The sequence below is a fragment of the Ambystoma mexicanum genome, chromosome 10 (genome assembly GCF_040938575.1).
Source record: "Ambystoma mexicanum isolate Mex_15411 chromosome 10, UKY_AmexF1_1, whole genome shotgun sequence".
NCBI classification, from domain to species: domain Eukaryota; kingdom Metazoa; phylum Chordata; class Amphibia; order Caudata; family Ambystomatidae; genus Ambystoma; species Ambystoma mexicanum.
The window spans coordinates 678,745,037-678,764,122 of record NC_090932.1 but is presented as its reverse complement, the minus strand read 5'-3'; the positions used below and the strand labels follow the sequence as shown (position 1 = coordinate 678,764,122).

The window sequence follows — 19,086 nt, the reverse complement described above, 5'->3', positions numbered from 1 at the left end:
CTGTCCTGGTTGACACGTTGAATCAGACTATGCTGAAAGCCCTTGACCACATTGCTCCTACTAAATCTAGAAAGCCTAAACCACGGGCTCACCTCAACTCTTGGTTTACACCACAGCTGAGAATATTGCGCAAAGAAAAACTGAATCTAGAAGCGCGTTGGAAAAGTAATCCCACTGAGACAAACCAAGTAATACCCTAGCCACCCTGAAATACAAAGAGGCCACACTTCAGGTGAAAAGACACCTATAACAAGCTTATCGAACAGGTTAAATCAAATAGTAGAGCTATTCAGAATGCTAAAAGAATTGGGATCCCTTGTCACCCCACCTGACACCTGCACCAGAGAAAGTACTTGGTGCGTTAATATTCAAAAGGCGCTTCTTGGGAAAATAGCTACACTCCAAACTAAAATCAATCACAAAAAAACCTGTCTGCAGATTGACCCGCAACCTAAAACCCCTATGGTCAAAGACACCAATCTCGACTCGCTGAAACCATTCAGCTTCTCACCCCTTAATCACTGAAGTTGAAATATTAACCTCAAACCCTCCAACTGCCAGGGTGACTTATTCCCTGCTCCTATTATTGAGGCCTCTCATAATCTTGCTCCTTTCATTACTACTCTCATAAATTCCTCATTTAGCTCTGGGATTGTGCCTGACAACCTGAAGGACGCCTGGGGCATCCCGCTCCTTAAGAAAACCTTCAATGGATGCAAATATACCAACCAATTACAGGCCCATCACTACGGTGCCATTTGTGCAAAAAATTCTTGATCGAGCTGCCTATTTGCAGATCCAAGATTACTTGGAATCCAACAAACTCCTGGGACTGAGGCAATCTGGGTTCCGTCCACGGTACTGAAAGTGCCCTCACCGATCTTAAAACGCAGATTGAAGACCTAACAGATAAGGGTGAACTGGCCCTACTACTTCTACTAGATCTATCTGCGGCGTTTGACCTTGTTAATCACAAAATACTTTGTCGACACCTCAAACTAGCTGCCCACTTTTCTGACAAAGCAACAGTCTGGATCAGTTAATTCCTGGATAACCGATCCATGAGTGTTTTCTCTCCCTCTGCAGCCGCGGAACCCTCACCAGTCACCTGTGGGGTACCACAAGGATCATGTTTCCCTACACTGTACGTGTTTACGCAGCCACTATTTGATATCTTGGATGATCTGGGTGTTCCCTACACTAATTATGCAGATGACACCCAGATACTCATCCCCATTACAGGTGATCACACAACCAACACTCTTGCTGTTAACTCCATCTACCAAGTCATCCAAGCGTGGATGGCGTAACATGAACTTTGTCTGAATGACAAAGACACCTTCTCATCTTAGACTCTCACCAGAGACTCAGCAAACTAGTACCTTCGTTTAAATCTTTCATCATTGATGATAATATCATGAGTTACAAAGAATACTAAAACGTTAGGCATCTATATTGACTCCACACTCTCTCTTGCCAGACAAACTAACGCAGTTTCCTCCACTGCAGCATACACATGTAAGCTCATTACAGCATTCTGTCCATTATCACCAGCCAACTGTACCACACTAGCCAGGACACTGGTTATGTCCAAAATTGACTATTGCAATGCCCTCTAACTTGGCACCAACCGTTGCAAAATCAGTTACAGATCATACAAAACAATGCCATTAGAGCTGCACTAAACATCCCCAGGAACCAACACATTTATGACCCCAGACGGAACGTCCGATGGCTCTGTCACACAAAGAATCTCTCTAAAAGCACTCGCTCTTACTCATAAATGCCTCGCCAACCAAGCGTCCAGCTATCTGGCCGATAGATTCTCCATCCACACGACCAAAAGACCCATCCACATGACCAAAAGACCCCTCAGAATTGCCCAGACCAACTGACTCTCCATACCATGTTTCAACCTTCAGTGATCGGACGGGGATCAGCTTCCCAGTCATGGCGGCGAAACTTTGCAACTTGCTCCCCAACCCACTTAGAGCGGAACCCTCCTTCCTGACATTCAAGAGCATGGCCAAAACCTGGCTGTCTGCCAAAGACTTGCCCTTGATTCAGACTGCTCGTTAGCGACCTTTTATGCTCTTGCCTACGGCTCAATCTTGTGTAAAGATGTAATTTACTGTCCTGACAATTTGTATGTGTATAATTCTGTAAATGCCCGTGTTTATGCTTATACTTGTAACCGAAGTGATGCGCCCGGATGCCCTCGGGCCTGGTGCGTTTTAAATAAAATACAAATATCTAGGCTATTTGTCAGGGATAATGAAGGAGACCAGTTGCTTTATGGTTTCACTAATTCATAAGACTAAACATTTGAGGGCAGATTGTTGTAGTTCATAGCCTACCTTTGCTTCTATTGTGCATTATTTCACCCGAAGGAATTGGGCAAACCTCGTGTGAGCAATAGAAACCCTGCTTCACTTTTTCTGAAGCAAAGCCTGACCTAAAGTGTATGGGTGAGCAAAACAAATGTGCGATTTGAATCTTTCAAAGTGGGCAGTTACGTAAGGCACATGGCCAAAAATGTCAAAGCATGCACATTTCAGCGGACAATTTGCAAGCCACGTGTGATGGCATGGTCACCAAAACAACTTTATCCTATTGTGATTCAAGAATGTTCTGGCTTGGTTGCATCACACAAAGTTCAGGGAAAATGGGATTTTTGGAAATGGGTGCTAGGGATGTCCCCTCATCTCCACCATAACCCAGGCTTCTGTAAACCCTGGTTAGTGCTATGGTTCAGGAACACCTACTGTCTGCAATGGTTTCCCTATAGTGTCGGCTTCCTGACCACCTCAAGGAGTTGCCAGGTATCCCTTCTCCAGTCCTGCTTAGTTTTTAGAAAGGGATTGGGGACTGTGCCTTGCATTCAATCAGTTTTAGCAATCCCACCCAATCTCGCCTTTCCTTTTCTGCTCTATCCCGCCCGAACCTCTTCCTCCGAGTCTCGCTTTGCCTTTGTACCGCCACACTTAGATATTGACTGTTCCTCCTTGTGTAACACAATATAGACAGAATTCTTCTATTAAGTTATTCCTGTGGCTAAGTCCCTGCAACTAACTAATTCACCCTGTGTATTGTATCTCGGTCTCCCACAGTTGGGTCAGTCTAGCCCTTGAATGCACTGGTGAGGTCCTCATCCTGTCTTCACTCACTACTTTACTGTATCTAAAAAATAAGTGGACACTTATTGGTGGTCGATTGTGAACTTTATTCCTACCACCTGCAATGTTTGTCTTATTAATAATTCGATCCTTCTGGTTGGATAATTAAAAAGATTAATTCTGACAGTTGAAGTTACTTTTTACTGTCTATGGTAAAAAGATATCTTAGTTGAGCCCTCTTTTCAGTATATAGTGGGTATCGGGGGTTTGAGTCATCACCTCCAAACTTCTCAGGTATGTTAACTGGTTTCAGCTGCTCTATTAACTTTCCGCCTTTCTACAGGACAAATAATGGCAATGCTGCATTATGTATAAATCAAACACAATTTCTTCTCAATTCTCCACGAAGTGGGTCCTTGGAGGATCGCTCCGGGTTTCCAATGGGCGTGGTGGTTTGTTTCCCGGGCCCTATATGGTTAAAACTGAGAAGGGGCATCATCAGTCTCCATATCATACTGTCTCTTTTATGAGGTCTTCAGGGAAAATGGTAGTTACTTCATTACAGTTCTTTCACCTGTCTTCACATGTGAATAAAGGTGCCACTTATCTCCGGTAGATCACGGATCCTGATTATCTTTATATGTACTTGTTTGTCATCTCATGGATCCTTTCAAGACTTTCCTCAATTCCCTCTTTCTGTGCGCCTCCTTGAAATCTTTCCTTAACCCCCACCTGAACTCCCCTCCTTCTCCTATTATCTCCCACCTTTATCTCTACATTCCTTCCTACTTCCCCTCTTCTTCACTTTCTTTCTCATACCTCCTTCCCTCCTCCTGTTATCTCTGTATTCTTCCCCCGCTCTGACCTCCCTTTCTACTTTCCTTTCTTCTCCTCTTATCTATTCCTCCTTAAGAACTGGTCAATTGATCTACATACTATTTTTGATGGTTTGTTTCATGTCTTTGTAACTTTATGCTTCTTGTTTACTATGTATTCTTGTTGTATTGTAAAGCGCTTTGGCGTAAAGCGCTATATAAACCTAATAAATACAATATTTATTTTCTCTCAGGTTCTTATGACTTCCTGTCTATGGATTAATCATCTTGGTTTTAGAAACCACACTCCAAAGTTGTGTGTTGTATACTTTCAAGTGTAGTCAGTAAGTAGTACAGATTAATTCATTACCTTGAATGTTACTCCTTGCACTACCTCTCCACTCACTACCATTTACCAGGATGAAGGTTTGGAACCGGGGTCCTCCAACAATCACTTCACCCCGGCTACATTCAAAGAGATTTATTTTATAACCAACCAGCAATTGCGACTCACCTCCGTCACACTCCTGAGTCTTAACTCGAGATGGCCACATTGGTTCCTCTCCTAGGATTGTAACCCACATGGTTCGATACAAAAGGGCATAAATAAGAACCATTGGTACAGGTGGTGGCATATGGGCAGTCTCGTGGTGTGGTAAATTTAAAGTTTCAAGTGGCCGAATGCCAATTGACACCTGTGGAGAATAATCTGTAAAATCAATCGCAAGACCATCTCATCTAAATTTTGTGACGTTAAAAAGACGAATATAATAGATTGAGTTGGGGATATAATAGTCTCTGATAATTCAGAGCCCCTTGTATTATGGATCCAGAAAATGCATTTATTGTTTCTGTATCCTCGAACATTCAAGGCTAGTTTTGGAACATTAATAATCACTACAGATGGCCGGTTCATCCGTCACTGCTTCTTTGTGGGCCGAATCAGGTAGAGCGCTTTAATGCTGCATGGCGTCTCAATGGAATTAAATGTGCACCTGTCACAGGGGATTCAGTGGGCGAATACCTCCTATTGGGTGCTGAGTTCAACTGCCTTGAGGGTAGAACTGTACCGAAACATCTATTCTGCTTATTCATACCCCTATCGCAGTTCACCAACCCAGTTGCTTTGACCATAGGGGTGGGTGTGTAAATGGAGAGTGCTGTCATTAGACCTCCCCTGGGGTACAGGAGGATGAACCATCAAGTCTCTGCCAACAATGCAAGCTGTTCCTTAATTGCCTTAAATGCAGTAGCCAAACAAGACATCTGATCAACAATGGCTGCAAGTGCAGCATCATGTGCAGGTAGGCCCACAGAGCTATTACCAACAGGGGCGGGTATTCCATCTCCAGAAGAATAGTCTGCAGCCCCACCTCACAAGTTGAGGGAGGGTTGTGATAGAGGGCGGCCCCCTCTTCTGTGGTGCAGATTTGAGACTTTTGACATCTTTTATGGGCCACAGTTTGCCAATTTTGGTACTTTTCAGGGGGGTATCAAGAGAGCCGATAACCAAAGTACAATTCACCAGGGGCTCATGATTTGATAAAGATACTGAAGAAGTAACCAATTGAGCTCCATCCTGAGAACTGGTCCCTCCTGCTGCTTAGCAGGAGGCACGGCTAGGACATTTATCTCGGTTGACCACTGAGGCCGTAGGCTCAAGGCAAGGGGAATGTCAGGGGCACAGGACAGCTGGCTGTGGGTAGATTTCAAATTTCTGGAACAAGCTGACTGAAACCCTGTGGATGTTATTAGCCTGAAAGACAAACTTTCTCCCACTCTTGATTGTGGTTCTTCGCTACTTCACATTGTGCCAGTTCTTCCTTTGTTATCCTGACTCCCATACCAAACCTGGGGACCTTACCATTTACTCTGGGATCACAAAGGTGATCACCTGCAGAGGAGACCCAATTAGAGCCAACAGTATCCGATACATCCTTAGACTTAGCAGGAGACCACATTCTCCACTCGAACCTGGAATTTAATCCATCCAAGTCATAAAATGGGTCCTTAATTTCTGTTACTCATAATCAGTTTGAACATACAGGAGGTTTTTTGTCTGCCTTCTTCCAGTCAAACCCTCTAATTTCCTTTTCACCATGTCCTTCGTCTTTACTTGTGCTTTCACTTTGCCCTTTATCTATATTGCGGCAGTAGCTTCACCCCTGTTCTGTTTCTTCAATACCAGCAAAACAAATTCAGATGGGCTGCTCAGCACCAATATCCTACGCCCAAGCAGCTCCCACTCCTCTTGCAACGAAGTGCCTCAAGCAGTGGCGTGTCTGTGTACGGTGAGTCAGTCAAATGTCTTAGAGCAGGGAGAGGAGAGATGTGGAGGCTGCCAGCAAGCTCAACTTACCTGGTGCTTGCTGAGCTAGGAACGGAAATGTGCACTAGAAATGGAAAGCCGGTCACTGCGTAGCGGTCAAGGAAAGCACAGGAAGAATCTTGCGTAGGTCAGGCGAAAGAGTTTGCCTCCCTCATGCTGCGCCACAGTGAGTACTGCACAGAAGCAGCTCAGACAATCCTCTAAGTGGGTAATACACTGCTATATCAGTTATACAGTGAGTTAACTGCAGTCTGGCATACATTTTGGGATGTATTTGGTCAACGGGCACTTTGGCAGGAGACTAAATTCACATATATTCACTTGTAATGTTGGTGCCACAGCAGTGCCCACTCTCCAATGCCTGATGTCCAGATTGCCCTTGTCTGCAGCTCCGCCAGGCGTTGTTCATATGGAGAGCAAGGCTGAGAGTGATGGTAGCTCCTCCTCCTACTTCAAACAGCCAGGTGGTGACTGTAAAGAGTGCCCTTCAATGTCAAACTCTGGAACAGTTCACAATCTCATCTACAAGTGTACTGTGGCATCCTGCAAGGTATTGTGCCAAAACATTTGTCTTTGTGCCACAGGCAAAGTTCCAAAAAGTATTTGGTTAGGTTGCAAAGGGTGGCCTTCACCCTTCTGAGTCTGATATAGATGACCAGAGGTTTGTCTATCCAAAGGCAAACAAAACAATAACTGCTACCCTTTGCGAGACTGCAGTTTGCAAGTGAACCTGCAAGATCAGCTACGTAATTGAAGCATGCAAGAAACTGAGGTGACCTTTGGTGTTCTGACCATATCTAGCGTCCCACACCTGGATCCTGACATCTGATTCAATGGAAGATCTTGGAGGGAATCGAAAATAGTCCCGCCATTGCAGGCTTCCATGAAAAGGATCTACAAAAACAATCCCGTACCTACTAGCAGAAGGGGATCTCTATCCCTCCATGAGAGAGTTTTGCACATGCATTTTTTCTTGGTTTGCTCAGCAGCCCTGTAACTATAATTGAGGACACATCTCTTTGAATTTACATATATTCAAGATCTACATCAAACCTATTTGTTTCCCTCGCCCCTGGATAAGGAGGCTTTTTATGTAACTAAGATTTTACTTAATTCCGTACCTGCCAGTGACAGGACTTTGCTTAAAAATAGAGTGGAAATACTGCCACTGTAGAGAACGTGGAAACGCACATATTGCACCTTTTGGGCACCATATCAAATGCATTGCATTGTACAATGTAAGGATACTATTTTAAATTATATTTGTAATTTGTAAATACAATTTAGAACACATCGTAATGGCAAGGCAATTTACTGGTTTTGAAGAGGGGCCTGAACAAGAACAGAAGGACTTTGGGGGCAGGGGAAGCCACCCATTGAGTGATGCAAGTCCTGGGGGTGTTATACATGGGAGCCCAAGAGTCCACCCAGCCTTCACCACCCCAGCCAGCAGCGGAACCTGAACTATCTTCTAAGGTACATCTTCCATGATGGATAACCAAATTATGTTTTATGTGAGTTTCAATCTTTGCCCACTCACCATTGTTTGGGTTAGTGCGCTGGGAAAGGATTAGAGACACACATCAACAGGATTGGCCTGACAACACAGGGGAATCCACAAGGGCAGTGAGCAGCTCCTTGCTTAGTCTACACACCCACTTGCTTAAAGAAATGCACTCATCTGCATCAAAAAGCACTTCAGGGATTTGTTTTTTTTTTTACAGGCAAAGTTTGTTCAGACATAAGCTGCTCCTTTACGATCTTGGAAGGGCAGAGGGGTGACATCTCTGGCATATCCATCTCCTGCATAGGTGTAAGATTGATTTGCTGCAAAGTATCACAAATCGTTAATATGTATAGGTGTTGGAGTAATTTAATGCATTGGCCACCACTTTGCCCTGAATAATCAGACTTATTTTCTTTCCTTGAGAGAACCTTATTACTAGGTGTAATAGTTTTGTAAAACACCAGAGAGGAAGATTGGTAATGAGAAAACAGCTGTTTCGAATGGATTGTGTACTCCCATGTATTCCTTTTTGATATTGCCGATATCCAGCTTTGCTTCTTTGGAAAAAAAACGTTCAGCTGGCGGGCGCTGTGTCGATGTTCCTTGGTGGCCTGTTGTGATGTCACCGAAGGTGTATAGCACGCCTGCTGTTGGCTTCAGTTCTGTTTTTCCGTGTTAATGCTTCGGATACAGTACGCTTTGTTCCGTGTGAAGAAAGTCCTTGAAATCTTCAAGTAAAATTCGAAAGAATAGCTTCATCACCGCCGTCTTACATGCCCAAGTCGGGTTTCAAGAAACGCTGTGATTGCGGTTCAAAGATGTCCGCTACGGACCCCCACAGAATATGCTCATCCTCCAGTGCGAGGACTGCCTGTCCATGACGTTGCAAGCCCTGAGAGCACAGAGGGAAGCTCACGGCAGGTAGGACCCATACATCCCATTTGACTGTTTCAAAAACAGACTTTGGACGAGTCGAGAGCTGTTTCTCCTCGCCGTGGCCTTGTCCGCCTCAACTACACCCAAAAGCCACACACCAGTCGAAAGACCTCATAAGCATAAAAGCTGTGCGTCTTTAGACCTGGTGGGCAAAACTCCTCGGACTTGCCATAGACTCCATTGGGGTCGAAAATGCATCATCGACACTGTAAAATTATGAAAAGCCATTAATGCTTGTGCTCCTAGATGCCACAGGTGCCGACAGTCTCTGCGATTTCAGCTCCTTTGTCAACAAATTATGACTCCAAGTACAATGGAGAAGACCTATACCCCTTTGCCTAGGGCTGAATATTTCAAGTCCAGAATAAAAAAAATATTACAAGAATGCCTGCATGATGCCAGTGGTTTAGATACCTCCTCAGAGGTAGTGTTCGGCAGGGCAAATCCCGGTGATCATGCAGAGGTTACTTGCAGAAAATTGGTAAGACTAATGGAATATGGGTTGGTCTAGAATGGCTCCAGTCTTTGAGCAAGATGACTTGACTGACATTTGGGACAGGGGACCCCAAAGAAGACCCAATTGTGCCATTCCATGCACCCTTGGAAATGCGTGTAGCTTCCAACTGGGAGGCACTTGAACTTATACAGTGTTTCAAGCTCTGATCCAATGTACTTATCAAAACACCCAACACCAGAGAGCCTGGTGGTTCAAGCTGCCACCGCAACCAGTAGAAAAAATGCCTACCCTACAATCCCTCCAGATACATATGATGCCGTAGCCCAAAAAGCTGTTTCGGCTGGAAGTATGGCCCTGAAATCGGCTAATGCAATGTGCACATTGGCATGGTTCTCTCTCACCCTTTGGAGTGAATATCCATGGTGGCTGACCATATCCCTGAAGGGGAAGAGCGAGACTGGTTTTTAAACCTAGTCAAGGATGGGAAAGATGCGATGTGCGAATCCCTCCAGACTGGTCCTGACTCTGCTGACTACCAGCAGAGCTATGGCGGTGAGTACAGTTATGCACAGGTCTGCATGGTTGATGGTCAGGATTGCTCCACATACAATCCAGAGTTCTCAGCATGCCCTTTGATGGCACTCATTTATTCAGAAGCAAGGCTGAGGAGTTTAAAGAAACTGCAAACTTCTAAGGCAGCAGCCAAATCACTTGGTGCTGCGATCAGACAATCTCCAAACCACCCCACAGGTACACCCTGGAGGGGTAGGTCCTTTCGTCACTACTCCACATTTGGAAGGGGCAGAGGACAGCCAGCTCAGAGGCCAACAAATATTCCCCTGTGATGGACGGGGAAGAAGTACTAAGACCGCAGCTGCTACTTTACCATCAGCTACTGTCAGCTGCCCCAAGACCTGAGGACTTGGTTCACAAGACTGCAGTGGAAGGCAGACTGTGACAGCATCTGAAAGAATGGCAGGTTATTTACGGTTGCCCAAGGATGCTGCCTTCCCTTTCTAAAAAAGCCTGAGTTATCAACCGAGGAATAGCTCTTACAAAATTCCAGATCTGCACCGTATGCAGGTGATAATAACCGTGCTATAGAACCAGTACCTGTAGCAGGCAGGAACAAGGGTTGTTACGCACCATACTTTCTAATACCAAAGAAGGATGGAGGATTGAGACCCATTTTGAACTTAAGAGACTTGAATAAGTTCCTCAGTAAGGACACGTTCAAGATGGTAACCCTTTCTCAGTTTCTTCAGGCCCTCCAGCTTCAGGATTGGATGCTATCATTGGACCTTCAGGATGCTTGCTTACTTTCATATGCTGATCCTTCAAAAGCACAGACAGTAACTAAGGTTCGCCGTTGGCACTTTTCATTATCAGGTTCGAGTGCTGCTGTTTGGGCTGACATCTGCCTGAGGGTTTTCACCAAATTGATGGCTGTTGTGGGAGCCAGTCTTGGGACAGAATTCTTGTTTACCCCTGCCTAGACGATTGGCTGATCAGGGCCAGTTCCTCAGGAACCCTGGAACCTCTCAGCTATACCCGTTACTCCCTTTAGACTGGGCATCTCCCTCAACTTGAAGTCCCACATGAAACCATCACAAAGACTCCAATTCGCTGGGGGCAGTCCTGGATGCATCCCTGGGGAAAAGCCTTGCCACCAGTGGCGAGGGCTCAAGACATTCTGCAGATGGTAACCAAATTTCAAACTACCCAGCATCTACTGGCCCTTGATTTTGAGGTTACTCTACCTCATGGCATCCTGCATTTTTCGGCTGCCAGAGGCTTACCTTGGAATGAGATCTCTCGAATTGGCTCTCAGGTCTCAGTGGTCCCAATTCTCAGGGAGAATGTCAGATCTCCTACAAATTCCCAGCTGAGTCTCTCACTGGACCTTTAGTGGTGGGTCTGCCAGGAGAACATTTTGAAAGGGGAATCTTTTTGGCAACCATGGCAGTTCACTTAGCCAGAGAGCAGAACACGGACGACTGAGCAGGCAGAGCAGAGTATCCCATGAGTGGGAATTGGCTCAGGAAGTCCTTCAAGAGGTCTTCACCTTTTGGTGAACCCCTCAAGTGGATCCGTTTGCGTCCAGTGCCAACCGGATGTGTGAGCTGTACTGCTCGAGGAACTGTAGGAGACTCGTTCGTGGTGGACTGGGAATTTCCACTCCTGTACGAGTTTCCTCCAGTCCCCGTCATTCCTCACTTAATCAGGAGGTTGAGAAAGTTCAGGAAATCCATGATCCTAGTTGCCCTGGATTGGCCCAGGAGGGCGTGGTACCTGGGCTTCCCGGATATTTCCATCTGCCCATGGATAAGTCTTCCACAAAAAGAGGACCTTCTCTCGTGAGAGGGTCGGGTTCTCCATCCGGGTATCGGGATGGTCAGCCTTCACGCATGGTTTCTGAGAGGCTGAGATGCAAGGATTGGGACCTCAGATGACGTAATACAGATTTTGCTTTTGGCCAGAAGGCCAGCAACTAAATCTTTGTACCATTGCCTTTGGAATAAGTTCTGCAGCTGCTGTAGAGATAAGAATGTTGACCCATTTACATGTAACAAAGGATTACATCCAGCTAATCTTGGGCTCCAAATTGGTACCATTAAAGAATATCTGGCGGCCCTTTCTATTTTAAGTGCACTTCAGAAGAAGTTTCTTACTTTAAAAATTTGACTATTAAAGGTATCTTAAAGGGCTTGACAAATGTTTTCCCTCCAATCTCTTTTTGAGTCCCAGTTTGGGATCTCAACTTAGTGTTGAAGTTAATATGTGCTCCTTTCAAGCCTTTCCACCCTGTCCTTTGAGGCTACTAACCCTAAAAACCAACCATCTTTTTAGTAGCTATTACATCTGCCCAAAGGGGAGTGAGCTACAGCCTTTATCCTGGAAGCCTCCTTACACTAATCTTTTTATAAAGATAAGGTAGTTCTCAAGGTGAAACACACTTTTCTATCAAATTGAGTTTCATCTCCCACAAATGATAACTTTACCATCATTCTACCCTCCACCCTGGGAAGGAAGGGGAGAGGCTTCACAGGCTTGACCCTAAACGTGCACTTGGCTTTTATGTAATTAGAATTGCAAAGTTAAGACAGGATGACCAATTATTTGTGGGCTATTTGGGCCACATATTGGGTATGGCTATCGCAAACAGATGTTATCCAGAAGGATTATATTGGCAACATCAGAATTCTACAAACTGGTGGGAAAAGATCCCCAGGAGGCCTACGAGCACACTTGAACAGAGGCATGGCAACTTCCTCTGCTTTGTGTGGCTGCCACATTGTCGTCTGTACATAAATTCTCTAAAATTATAGTTTAGACTCTTCCTCAGGAAACTGTATTTGGCAAAGCAGTGTTGCATTCTGTGCACTCACACACTATCAATTTGTCATATATTCGGACTCCCTCTTCCCGTAAAACTATGCTTTGGGAGTGTATCAAAAGATAAGGAATACATGAGGACACATCCATTCGAAGAACAAGTTGCTTACCCCTGGTAATGGTGTTTCGACTGGATGTTCCTCCCATGTATTCCTTATCGCCCCTCTTGACCTATCCCGCAGTAGAATTTCCCTTGCAGTTGCTGTCTACGCTCTCTAAGGAGGATTTAATGAATCCTCCACTCTTAAAAAAACAGAACTGAAGCTAACGCATGCTACATATACCTTTGGTGACATCGAGACCTCCGAGGGACATCAAGTCGACAGGCATCGACGCGCAGTGCCCCCTGCTGAACATTTTTCCCAAAGCTGGATATTGGAAATATCAAAAGATAAGGAATACATGGGAGGAACATCCAGTCGAAAGAACGTTACCAGGGGTAAATAGTTTTCCTTCAATTCTAAAGGGTAAACAGACGCAATGCAAATCTAATCTAGTGGTCTTGCATTCTTTTACCAAGAAGTTACTCATCAGAGCCAATAGCACAAATATTTCACAGCTAAACTTCCTTGTTTATTTCAACAGTGAGGCAATGGTCTCTTAAGATTTCCTATATGGGCCCCATTCACTATTTTCAACAAGTGAATGATTTATAGCTAAACAGGGCCTTATTACAAAGTGGGTAGTGCAGGAAAAATGTGGTAGTATTACCATTTACAAATGAGTTTGGCAGAAAGTCAGAGGAGTCACCTCCAGCCATTAGCTGAAGGTAAATCTGCTGACTTTCTGCCTGTTTTCGGTGGAATTACTGCAGTGCAATTTCCGCGGTGGTAATTGTGCAAAAAAGCACCATTGAGCCCTCTGGACTCTGAAAGTGGGTAGTTACTCTGCCACCACCACTTGTAATCCAGCGGTAATTTCACCAGACCGAGTGGTGGTACCAGAAACAGTTTGGTGGTATCTCGGTGGATTTACTGCCTAGATATCACCAGCTTCATAGTGATCCATTTGTCGGTCTATGGCTATCAAGTACTATGCTGTTTTTTGGATACTGCATGCCATTTTGTATCCTAGTTGTATCAAAACTTATTTCTGTTCTTTCATCCTCTTACAGCGGCTGGAGCAATTACCACCTGAAGACATGCCTCCAACGCGCCCCACTGACTTCATATTTGTTTCAAGAGTTGCCTTATTTGAGATCTATGCTGTTTAGAACAGTGTAGCATTTATATGTTGTATTAATGTTGAAGGATAGTTTACCAAATGTTGGGTTATCACATGTTTGATTGTTTTAAGTTGTATATTTACTCTAGTGCTTTATTGTAGCCGTTTAGTGACAACGTTGCAGTTTTATTGGTGTCAAGCTGTTAATATATGTTTTTGAATATCCTTATATTTGATTGTGTTTCTATTTAACAAAAAAACACTAATGGGGAAAATGTATACCCATTATTCTCTTATGTGGTCCAACCAGTTCTCAAACATGAATTCACTTCAGGTGAAAAACTTGTGAAAAGTACATATATTTCAAATCAAGTGAACCTCAACAGTCTGCGAACAATGATATGCTGTCCTATTTTTGTCATCGATCATGGGCGATAAGTATGTATACCTATTCATCTTTCCGGTCTCATTTAACTCTTAGGTGGTGGCAAAAGCAAGCCAATCTGGGTGGGAAGATTGATGGGGATAGGAGAGAGTAAGGGGGTGGGGGTTCGGGGGTAGGGGGTAAGAAGTTAACATTGCAATAGCCTGTTAAACACAGGGAGAGCATTTTGGGGGCCTGAGTGCAGTAGAGGCAATGACAGACTGTGGAGGATGGTTGTAATGATTTGCTGTGGCTGAAGAGGATAGGTGAGGGGAAGAGGGAGTTGATTAAGGACGGATTGAGTCAGTGGGGGTCAATGAGTCACTGTGGGGTCAGTGTAAAGGTAGGAGACACTGAATGGGAGGCAGGCTAGTCAGCAGGAAATGTATAATATAACCACTAAGGAGGTGGGAACGAGAGAAACTGTGGGGGTGGAAATCAGAATAGGAATGTTTTAAACTTGTGAGTTTTTTTTCATATTTCCTCAATATTCAGTATTTTGTCGATACACATACTTGAGAACATTGCCACCTCAAGCTGTGAACCCCTGGAAAATCCTGCTGCGGTTGGTTGTTACTAAAGTTTATTGGGATTTCTGAGGTACAGGTGCAAATATTCAAAAGTAAGTCAATCTATAAAAGACATCAATAGTGGGGCTTGATCTTAAAGGTTTGTAACTGAACCTTCTCTGGCCTGCCAGCTGCGAGGAACTATGCTATATTGTTGGGATGCAAAATGGTGAATTAGACCTAAGAGGGGAATCTGTCTTTGGATGTCATTGGTGACCTTGAGAATTGACTTTATGGCTATTAAATATCCAGGTAGAATTTCCAAGTTTCAATGGCATTTGTTTCATTTTATTATCTACTCTGGTCAATGATTTTTTTAAAAATCTGGATGGTCTCCTAATAAGGGATAATTTCAAAACTCACAGCACCATATGATTTATCTGGAGTACTTTCACTGTCCCTTCCAAAGACTATAAATTATAATCATATTAAGGACACCATCACCAGGTTTATTTCAATCCATGCCAATAATATATTGTGTTAACATTGCTAATACTGTTAATATTAACAGTAATTTCATCAATTAACACAATCTAAAATGTAGATACATAATTTCCCACATAAAATAACCAAAGAACAATTGTTAAATCTTCATCGCCTCATAAAACTATAATCCAATTGTAACTAGTATTTGATATTGGTTAATTTTGTGTACACCTTAAGCGGAATAAAGCATAAAAAGCTATTAGTTAACACCACTATACAACTATGTGTATATACAATGCTTTCAAATGCATGTTCCACAGGGCCCACATGTTTTCCTTAGATATTTGTCAACCTGCAAAAACTAAATGCTTTTGGTCAGTTGATTTACAGACCATTGATGTGTCCTTTTGGATTCTTACGCTGATGGTCCTTAGCACAGGCTTAAGTCAACCACTCCTAATACTTGAAAATCACAGGCTTAAGAGGACGTCTCGGATGTCTTCTCCCCAAACAAAAAAATATAGATGAGTGTCAGGAAAATCCTTTTTCCAATTATGGGTAGTATTCACTATACTCAAAACGTATAAACATTTAATGAAAACCAGTTTAATTACATCCTGGACAAAAACATGATTTACATTCCATATACACTAGGGCTCCCCCTATATAGATAACCGACGCATCCTGTTGTGCCTACTCTTTAAATTGCTTTTTGATGACCAGTTTTCTCATGGATTATCCCATGACAAGTTGTTTAGTGGTCTGTTTGATAGTTTAATCATAGCTATGATGAAGCCCAAAGGATATTTATAACATCTGGGAGTACATTCCTATAATCAAGTTGTCCTGTAGAACGCCGCAACTGCTCCCAGTTGAGAAATTGTTTTATGTTCTCTCCATAACTGATAACCAAATACCCCCAACTCCAACAAAGCAAGATTAGGTTTACTTTGGGGTGGACTGATAGATTAGAATACGTTCTCCCAATATACAGATGCTGAGAAAGCTTTTGATAGGGTGGAATGGAGTTTCCAATTGACAGCAATGTTGAAAATGGGTACCCCTGCAGCTTTGATTTAATTGATTAAATCTCATTTGAATGTATCTGCCTAAGTTTTGATTAATGGTGACAAGTCAATACCATTTTCAGTTACAAGAATCAACCTTGTCTTCTATGTGCACATAGCTATGATGAAGCCTAAAGGTTATTTTAACATCTGAGTGCATTCATATAATCGGGTAGACCCGGACAACGCCACAAACCCTCCCAGTAGATAGTTTTATGCTACCTTGATGATTGATACTCAAATGCCAAGCATAGAAGAAAATGAGGTGCACTTTTGGAAAGCGCTGATAGCTTTTTTTTAAGAATACTTTTTCGCTTGCCCTCAACCAATCTATATTAACATACCCCTGTAGGATATTGCTGGCTGGACTTTGGCTGTGCAAACCTTTAATGTGGGGGTAATGGTACAATGATCAAATAATTTGGAAAATCTGATGGTTGTGCTCATGTGTTTAATGAGATCGCCCAGATACATGAGGACTCCAGGATGTCTTTATTGATAAAACTCACCCACATGCCATCAAAGGGATTAACTATGGCAAATGTTTCACCAGCCAGCTGGAGGTTGAGTATTAGTGATTTGTGCAAATGGTATGCAGTTTCTTGGCTTTCCTTTGTCATTTTTTTTTAAATAAACTTTTTATTAGTTTATTCAAACAAACCATACAAACCAAACATGCAGTGCATATGACATTCCAATTATACATCGCTCAATTGTGATCACTGCTTCCCTTATCCCACCCCCCCGTTCCGAGCCTAATATTTCTCTCATTCTGTTCCTGCATCTTGTGATGTGGTCTCCCTTTCCATGGGTTCCGTTGGGTCTTGTATTGAGCCAAACATCTCTGCTATTAATGATTTCCAGGCCATCAGGGTCTGTCTCCTCCTCCCCTGCAGCACTGCTTGCTTCCTGCCATACCATGGTTTCAACCTCCGCCCATTTCTGCAAATCTTTCCACCACACCTCTATTTGCGGTCTGTGGCATGTCTTCCACCCCATAGTAATTCTCCTCTTTGCAAGCACATATGCCAGATCTTTAAGTTTACTCACATGCTTGAGTTTCCGTGATCTAGAGAACCCCCCCAACAAGCAGGCCCACACTGTGTCCACCGCAATCTGAACCCCTTTCTCTGCTAGTTTCTGTGCCACTTCGCTCCAGAAGTGCTCAATGACCGGGCATGACCAAAACATATGCACCATCCCTGCATTCTCTTCATCACATTTAGGGCATGCTTGCCGTCCTACATTTTTTAACCTGGATATCCTTTGTGGTGTCATATACGCCCTATGCATAATGTACAGTTGTATCTACTTTAATCTCGCATTCCTCGACACCTTATGATACCCCTGGGCTCGTTCCCACATCCCATTCTCCATCGGGGCTCCTACTTCCGCTTCCCAGTCTTGCCTCAATTGTATTACTTCCTTCCCAACTTTAGACATAATAATCTCGTATATTCTAGATATCTCATGTCCCCCCCCCCCTCCGCTATATCGTATATTATATCTATGGTAGCATCTGATTCTTCCTCCAGTACCACTTCGGGCCATGTTTTCTTAATTCTTTGCACCATTCTATGATGTGTAATATACTGGCCCATGTGTAACCCAGTTTCCTCACCTAGCACCTCAAAATCTATGATAGTCCCATCTTGCCAAATATCACCCATTGTTGCTAACCCAACCGGTTCCCAGTGGCTTCTGATTATCATCCTTAGTTGATTTTCTCCCTCTGCCAGTGCAACTAGTGGTACTTGCGGGGAACATGGGGGTGGGTTCTCCATCTTGCATGCCCTACGCCACATCTTCCACCCAAGTATCATCATCTTGGGCCGCCCTTCCATCTCTGCCTTAGGCAACCACATCATCTCTTTCAAGTAAAACTGGGCACAATCTTGTCCAAACAACCTGGATTCAGAGGACACTTCATCTGAGAGCCATTTAGCAACATATTGCAGTTGGCTTGCTACATAATAGACCTCATAATTAGGCAGCTTTATACCCTCTTTCTCATAGAAATTCTGTAGCTTCCGGAAGGCCACCCTGTTCCGCGTGCCATGCCACAGGAAATCACTGCACATACTGTTCAGTCTAGTGAAGAACTTCTTGGGTATTAAGTGCACTATATTCCCAAAATAGCACAGGAGCCTAGGTAGGACCACCATCTTCAGCATTGCCCCATGTCCCATCATTGCTAAAGGCAGCTTCACCCAGAAGCTCATGCAATTTTCTATTTTCTTAATGGCTACTTCCGTGTTGCACTTATGTTCATCTTCCACTGTGTGGTATACATCCATCCCCAAATAACAACATGTGCTAACCGCCCATGGTATCTGTAACACTGGTAGCTGTTTCAGTGGGGTCCTTTTATATCTTCCCAGTGGAAAAATGCTAGATTTCAGAGGGTTCACCGCTATACCAGACAACCCCGCATATCTTGTCATCACTTCTAAAATGTATTGGAGCTTTTCCGCTGGGTGTTGCAAATACAGCAGCATGTCATCCGTATATAGGGAGATCAGATGTCGTTCCTCTCCCACAGAGATGCCTATCGGATCATATTGTTGCCTCAAGTGTATCGCTAGGGGTTCCAGGGCCAATATATAGAGCATTGGAGACCATGGACATCCTTGTCTGGTACCTCTACGGAGTCGCCATCTTTCCGATATCGCTGCTCCCGTTTTAATTCTAGCCAGCGGTTCACTATATAGCATTTCCGCCCACCGCAGATATCCAGGCCCCATCCCATAGCCAGCCAGGGCCGCTAGCAACCATGGCCATTTGACCGAGTCGAAGGTCTGTATTGCGTCCAAATACACAATTGCTGTTTCGCCCTCGTCTTAGCTCCCATGCTTAAACTCGATGGAGTCGTCTATGATT

The 19,086-nt window shown here is 43.8% G+C and overlaps 1 long non-coding RNA gene across 1 annotated transcript in view; it reads left to right on the top strand.

Moving 5' to 3' along the window:
• The window catches only part of LOC138491639 (uncharacterized), a 317,517-nt gene extending 303,467 nt beyond the window's left edge, over positions 1-14,050 (top strand). The window contains exon 3 of the long non-coding RNA XR_011276053.1: positions 13,671-14,050. This is a non-coding gene — a long non-coding RNA (uncharacterized lncRNA). The remainder of the gene's footprint in view (positions 1-13,670) is intronic.
• Positions 14,051-19,086: the final 5,036 nt, after the last annotated feature.